The sequence below is a fragment of the Elephantulus edwardii genome, unplaced genomic scaffold (genome assembly GCF_000299155.1).
Source record: "Elephantulus edwardii isolate Elephantulus edwardi_28Jun2011 unplaced genomic scaffold, EleEdw1.0 scaffold00003, whole genome shotgun sequence".
In the NCBI taxonomy this organism is placed as follows: Eukaryota; Metazoa; Chordata; class Mammalia; order Macroscelidea; family Macroscelididae; genus Elephantulus; species Elephantulus edwardii.
The window spans coordinates 17356996-17365008 of NW_006399753.1; positions in this window are offsets into that span (position 1 = coordinate 17356996).

An 8013-nucleotide genomic window follows, 5' to 3' on the forward strand; every position below is an offset into this window, starting at 1 on the left:
AAATCTCTGTAAATGTTTATGAAAATTAATAAAATATAATTATAGAAAAGAAATAAAAAAAAAAGAAACATCCCTGGTGAGCTTAAATATAATTTTAAGTGCAAAGGGGTAACTCCTGTTCTGGGGAAAACTCTGGCAAGAGAATCATGAATTCTCATTTACCTCCAACTTTTTCTCTATTATGTTCAAATACTACTAAGTATATACTATGCTCTCATTTGTACACAGATACACTCACCATGAAGATGTAGAAAATAACATGTCGAAGACCATGCAAGTATCAGAGTGGCGTAAGGGCCAGAAAGGAAACTCCCCTGATGCTTGAACCAGCATCCATAAGCACTGAATCTTACTGCCTCAGAGAGGCTGGAGTGGGTGTATCTTCTGGAAACAAACATCTTGGGCTCTTCTACATTAGATTTTAAAAGATTATCACATTCGTACCCTGTAACAAACAGAATGCTGATACTGTTGTCTTGATGATTTTTTTTCTCTCTGTTTTGAGAAGAATTGAGTCAGGAACATATTCATTCTCACCTCATATTATTTAAATCCCACTTTATATTCTTTTCATCAGCTTGTCACTTTCTATTACAAAACCACAAGGATTAGTTAGGTCCTTGATTCCCCTTATCACAGCTCCTGTGCTAAGATACAAATGAAAGATAAATAAGACATGTTTAAGTTCTATAGATGGATAGGAAGGAGCTGAAGGTGTCACTCAGATCTACAGTATGTCCGACCCCAGCTATGGTATTGTCACCGGCCTCATGTACATGTGGAAAGTGGATAAGAACCTGGGAATACCAGTGATGAATTGATGCACTTGGATCATGATGTCTTGATGAGTGCTGAATAACGCCCGGAATTCCAGGGAACTCTTGTGGTGAAGTCCATAGAGAACTGTCCTACTAACTCAAAGGTACACTATTCCAGAGGTTCAAATCCATAGAAATTCTGCTGGAGAAAGATAGACAGTGTCCTCTTCATGCAATTTACAGCCTCAGAAAACGCAACAGAGAGTTAGCAATGAGTTGGTTCCAACTCAGTGGCAATGAGTTTGAGTTTTTGAATGACTACCACGGCACTTAACAAAAACAACCGCAGCATAGACAGAGATCAGTTAGCCTAGTGGACAGAAAGTGATGCTACCATGCCAAAGGTGGGAGACTCTAATCAGTAGCCCTTAGGCCTGCCATTAATTGTTTTTGGTCAAACATTCTACTAGGTTGTGCAACCCTGGTATGTCCACTTGCTGTACAGAGGTAACTTGTGGTTGCTGTGAAGCTGAACACTGTGACACTGATGAGTCAAATGTGAGAATGGTTACCCATGGTGGACAGTGTTTGGTGGCACTTCCTGATTAAAACAAGCTTAGAAGCAGGAATGGTATCCACTCCCATAATAACTTACCTCCGGAAACCCTATGAACCTGGAGAAAGGACAAAAGTTATACAGATGTCCAGGTCTTTTGTTCATAGGGTCGCTATGAGTCGCCTACGATTCGATGGCACTTAACAACAACAACAACCAAAGAACCAACAATTCTGTCTCAGAAGAAGCACAAATTAGAATGATCCTTGTAATGTAGGATGTCAAGACTTCATCTCAGACACTTTAGACACATTATCAGAAGGAACCTTCGCAAAAAAGAGGGTCAGAAAAAAAGAGGAAGACACAACACAATGGATTAACATCACAATGTGTTAACAGCTGCCACAATGGGCTCAAATATAGCAATGGTTGTGAAGATGTTATATGACTGGGTAATATTTACGTCTATTATACATGGGGTCACTATGAGTTGGAGCTGACTTAATACGACTTGACAATAACAACATAAATGAATGACATTTGGAAACATGCAAGTTTAGAAACAGTATGAAATACTTTTATATAATTTTAACTTGTTGAAAAGGAGAGGACAATAATTACAAATATCTTTTTCAAATACCTGAGTTGATATTAAGCATATAAAACAAAAGAGTTAAGTCTAAACAGGGAAAAGTGTTTTAAAAAATTATTATTAAATACTACTGAAGTGATTAACAATGGGTAGGATTTACTGTCTTTTACAGGAGCTTACAAGAGCCATGTTTTGACTTTGGATATCTGAATTATTCCTCATCAACCTTGGAAGTTTACATTTCAGAAGGATAAAAAGAGATGCTTAAGGAAATCAATTAGGTTCAAAAGAATCCTTATCTCTTTATATAAAAAAGTCAAGAAATGCAAAAGAGAAAATATTTTAAAACAGACTATGATTGAGTTTAATCAGAAGACTTTGCTTTAATGTGTCTCATAATCAAGTAAGCTCTTTCTTTGACTCCCTGACTCCTTATTATTCTTCTCTTTCAACTATTTTATGGTTTTTATTTTAGTCATAATTTTTTATTGTGATTTTAACAAAAGTTTACAGAAAAGTTAGATTTTCATTCATTCATTGTTGCACATTTCTTTCAACTATCCTAAAAGCAATGTGTCCATATCTTTCTTCTGGATCTAAAGTGTGTCATGGAAAAGAGTTATGTGCTATTTCTAATCTTTCTTTCTTTAAAATAGAATAGTCTGTATGGAGTTACACTGCTAACCCAAAGGCCATGCCTGTCTAGAATTCTGAATGCACCAAGGACTCCACCAGAGAAGGATGGACAATCCCATTTAGAGCCTTCGAACCCAATGGAGCGCTGGTCAGCTATGAGTTGGTTCTAACTCAACAGCAATGAGTTGAGTCTTGGTCATCCTAATGTAGTCTCACTGAGGATCTTACCCATGACTGTTATTGGTGTTGAGTACCTTCAAGTCGGAAGCAACTCATAGCTGACTCTTCCATGGGTTTTCATGGGAAGAGATTGACCATCTTTCTCCTGTGAAGCAGTTGATGGGTTTTGACCTTATACCTCTAGGTTGGCAGCACAATTCCTTAGCACTAAGCCACCAGAGCTCCCTGATCCGTGACTGTTGTTATTGCTATGTACCGTTGAGTTGGAACCAACCCATACCTGACCCTCCAGTGGGGTTTCTGAGGTTATTAATCACAAGGAAGGAGACTGCTCATCTTTCTCTCACAGAGCAGCTGGTGGTTTCAAACCACATGCATCCGGGTACGCAGCCCAGCTTCTTACCACTAGGCCACCAGTGCTCCCTGATCTGTGAATAGTGATTAGAATTTGAATGTTGAATGTTGAATGTTGAATTAATTTTGAATGCTAGAATTTTATAAAAGCAGGGAAAAATTATAAACCCCATCTTTGAAAGGCAACATATAACATCATAAACAGGGGACTGACTTGAATGAAAAGAAAACCTGAAGGAAGTCACTTGGACCTAAAAGGCCTTTGAATCTTGACGTTTTGGAGTATAGAGCCTTCCTCTGAGTTCTCACGCGAGCAGCCACACAGCCAGCAGAAACGAGATGAGTGTTCTCATGACTCAGACTATTTATCCCTCCGCTGAACGTTGCTATCCACCATATGGTTTCGTGCATCATATGGTTTTAAATTGTTTTTATTCTTAGTCATATATTGTTTCATTTGCACGTTGATGATCACAGACAGGAAACAGAAGGAAGAATGCTGTTGGAAACATGAAGTTAATGAGGAACATAACAGGATAATAATTCCACATATTACCCTCAAATGAGCTGAATAAAGGCTCTAATTTGTGATCATCTCATCAGAATTTTTATTTGATAAATTTACTCTCTCCAAGACTTTAATGTTAAAGGGTAGTTCTCACGTTTTAATTTAGCCTTCCATTCACTGGAATGAAACCATACTAAAAGTACAGAAATACAACAATGGTTAAATTCATATAGTAATTCTTGAGATTTCAGGTTATTGTGAAAGTGATCTGTAAATTAGAAAAGGTAGGGAAGTACTTCACAATGCTAGGAAATGTTGCTGCATGAAGTTTTCCCTCTTTGTTTTAAACAAAGATAATCCAAGGAAAAGAGTAACAAACATTTGAATGTTGTTAGATGCTATCAAGCTAACTACATCTCACAGCACTCTCATCAACAGATCAAAATCGTATCCTATCTTCTACCATCTGCACAAACTCCACCATACTCAAGCCTATTGTAGTCACTCTGCCAATCCATCTCATTGAAGGTTTTTCTTTTTTTTAATGATCGTCTACTTCTCCAAATAATCACATCTTTTTCCAAGGCTTAGCACCTCCTGACAATATTCCCCAAGTATGTGAGATAAGTTTCACTTCCCTTGCCTCTAATGAATACCCAGCTGTACTTTTTCTAAGACAGATCGGTTTATCTTTTTAGCAGTCTTAATCCAGAATTACTGACTCCATCAATCCAGGGTAGGGCCCTGGAGTTATCATTTCTAGAAAGGTCCCAGGTGATGCAGATGTTACTGTACTGGAGAACACACCTTGAGAACAAATATGAAAGTGGATTGTATATAGTAAACGCTGCAGTAGAATAAAAAAAAGGCAAAAGACAGCCTCTAGTCACTTAGCACTAACAATGAGTATTTTTTGCAGGATTGCAAAAATCATGTCATGCAGATGACACAACCTTGCTTGCTGAAACTGAGGAGAACCTGAAGCGCTTGCTGCAGGTCAAGGACTATAGTTTTCAATACAGATTGAAGCTCAACATAAAGAAGACAAAGATTCTCACCACTGGATAGCAAATAGATTGAGATCATTAACAATTACAGCTTGTTTGGCTCCACAATCAACACTCTTCGCACCAGCAGTCAGGAAATCAAAGATGAATTGCATTGGGAAAATCTGTTGTTAGAGACCTCTCCAGAGTACTAAGAAGCAACGATGTAAGTCTAGAGACTAAGGTGAACCTGATTCAGGACATGATCTTCCCAATTACTTGCCAAGTGTCAGAAATCTGGACAGTGAATAAGGATGACAGAAGATGAATCAATGCCTTCAAATTGTGGTGCTGGAGAAGAGTCTTGAACATATCATTTGAGTCATTTCCTTAAGAAAGTCTATCTTTCTAGCACTCTCTCTCTGTGTCAATATATACACTTCATTGCTTTTGCCTTTCTAGAGAACCCAGCCTAAGATATTCAATGTCTAGCCCAGTGACCACAGGCTTAATGGCAAGCTGAGTTAGAGAACACATGCCAGGCTACTGTTTTGGTGAAGCTTCTTGGCCACCTTTCACTTCCTGGACCCAAATCAGCGATACACGTTCTTAGATGTATCTGTAGAGATAGAGAGCAAGAAACAGCTAAGTATGCAGCAAATATGACTTCATCTATCGATCCAGTTGCAAGAACAAAAGTGAAGCAAGAACAAAGAGTCATCTCTTCAGGCAGCAAGAATTGCTTTTTATTGTTTTCCATCTGCAGACAGGAAGCTGGAGAGGGACACCCACGTGGATGCTGAAGTTCAAGGAGCAATGACCCTGCCCCGGGGTGAACATTTAACTTAGCGCTGCATGCTCTGCTGGGCATTCTCGCAGCAGCTCCTCCTCTGTGACAGATGCTGATAGAAGAAGAGGACAAGGTGAAAACGGGGCTCAGCAAAGGCCCACCATTACCAGGAGGGGTCGTGCCTGGGCAGACTTGGAAAACCCAGGAGCAAACCACTCATGCACTCAGCAAGCGGCTGGACAGCCAGCCTCAGGCTGGGCTCCAAACCAGGATTCTGGCCAGAGCTCAAGGGTCAGAATGCCACGCCTAGAAAGTCCATTGGCAAATGCAAAGAAGGCTCTTGTTGATCCACGTGGAAGCCCTGGGCATGTGACAATGTGAAGAAAAACATTTCAGACATCTGGAAGAACACATCTGAGCACAGCCTCACCCCTGGAGGACTCTGTGCCAGCTCCTGGGACCGAATGCCACTGGACCAGCCTTTCCTCCACTTCTGGATCCAGAGATCTGCTTAAAGTTTCCAGTTCTTATTTGTTCCCAGAAGAAACATTTATCATTCTTTTTGCCCATCAGTATCTGAAATATCTTCCTTTATTTAAAGTACCTACCACCTGATGGTATTTGCAAAATGAACAAATAAATGATTGTATAAAATCCATTCAATCTCTAACCTCAGTAACCAAGTCCGTAATTTCAGACTACAAGTCCTTCTTCTTTCTTCCCAATTATTGCATTCCAGCTACCAATTATTATCAATGACTCTTGATTGCATATTCAATCAATTTTCAACTGCAAAAGTCAGTAGAAACCTTCAATTTCCTCCCTTTTGGCTTCAGTTGTTGGTGTATTTGAATGATAGTTGTATTAACAGATCTTGTATGTGTATGGATGGTGCATGCTGTCACTCACAGCACTGTACTTCAGGATGGATTTAAAAATAGGTTCTTTGGCTATGAACACAACCCCATTTTTTCCTCACTTTTTCATTCCCAGCAGAGTGGATCATATGATTGTCTGATTCGAAGTGGTCAATGCAATCTCTTTCAGCTGTGTAATGCCTAGTCAAAAATCTTTATGCTTGTCATTTCATTTTTCACAATGTCCATTTTTTATCACACACTTCATGCATTCCATGTTCTAATTAACAGGGGATGCTTGCAACTGTTACTTGTTTTTTTTTGTTTTGGTGGGGGTTTTAGTGTCTTCCAATCTGAGGACTCTTTTTTGTGTCATACTGAATTGTCTCACTGTGCTCTCTCATTCACAGGCTTTTCGAAGGATTTTTATCTCAGAAGTGGATGGTCAGCCTTCCTAGTCCGTCTTAATCTGGGAGCTCCACTGTAGTACATCATCTGGCAGACAAGTGCTATGCTCATTAGAGCAGATGATAAGTAGACATATACATATTTAAGTTACTAGGAGTAGAAACATGCAAATCACTCCTCCAATACACATAACTGACAGATAAGTGATTACACCCCTAAGGGCCAACCATAAAGACAAGCAAGCATAGGGACACCATGGTGCGGGCTACAGGGCTCCCTAAAGTGCAAAGTCTGGAAGACCAGGAGGGGCCCAGGACTTGGGCAGCGAGTTTGTCTCCCGCCCTCTGCAAGGAGGAACCGAGAGGGCTGATTGAGCCTCAAACCCACAGACAGCAACTATACACATGGGCATCACCTGATCACAGGGATCAGATTGATTACATCTGTAGACAGAATTGGTGAAGCTCAACAGCAGCGGTGAGAACCAGGCCAGGTGCTAACTGTTGAACAGCCCGTCAACTATTCATGCACAAGTACAAATTGAAGCTAAAGAAAAAGAAAAGAAAGTCACAAGAACCACAACACGGCCTTAAATCTACCCTACCTGAATTTAAAAACAATCTCAAGAACAGGTTTTAGGCACTGGACACATTTAGGCATTCAGGTCAATGACTGAAGACCAGATGACATCAAAGAAAGTAAACAGTCATTACAAAGACAGAGGAGGAAGAAAAGACCAAACTGGATGTCAGCAGAGACTCTCAAAATTGCACAAGAATATCCAAAAGCCAAAACAAAGGGAAGAAACAATGAAATAAAAAAGATGAAAATGGTAAGGATCTGGTATGAAAAACAATTATTTGAATTTTTAAAATAAACTAGTATAAAACAAAGGAATGAGAGAAAAATAAAGATGAACAAAAGATTTCAAAGGGTAACTCATGAAGACAAAGCAACGTATTACAAAGAGCTGGATTCAGAAAATCAAAAGAGCAGCACTCGGCATTTCTCAAGCTGAAAAATCTGAAGAACAAATTCAAGCCTTGAGTCACGACACTGAATGGTGCTATGGGAAAAATCCTGAATGATACAGGAACATCAAAAGAAGATGAAAAGAATACACAGTCACTGTATCAAAACTAATTGACCAGGAAACATTTCAGGAATTAGCTTATGATCAAGAACCAATGATAACAAAAAAAAGTAGTTCAAACTGTGTTGAAAACATTGGCAAAAAATAAGTGCCCAAGAACTGATGGCATACCAATTGACATATTCTAACAAACAGATGCAACCCTGGATGTGCTCACCAGGGTGTGGGAAGAAATCTGGAGGACAGCTACCTCACTAACTGGAAGAGATCCATATTTATTTCCATTCCTAAGAAA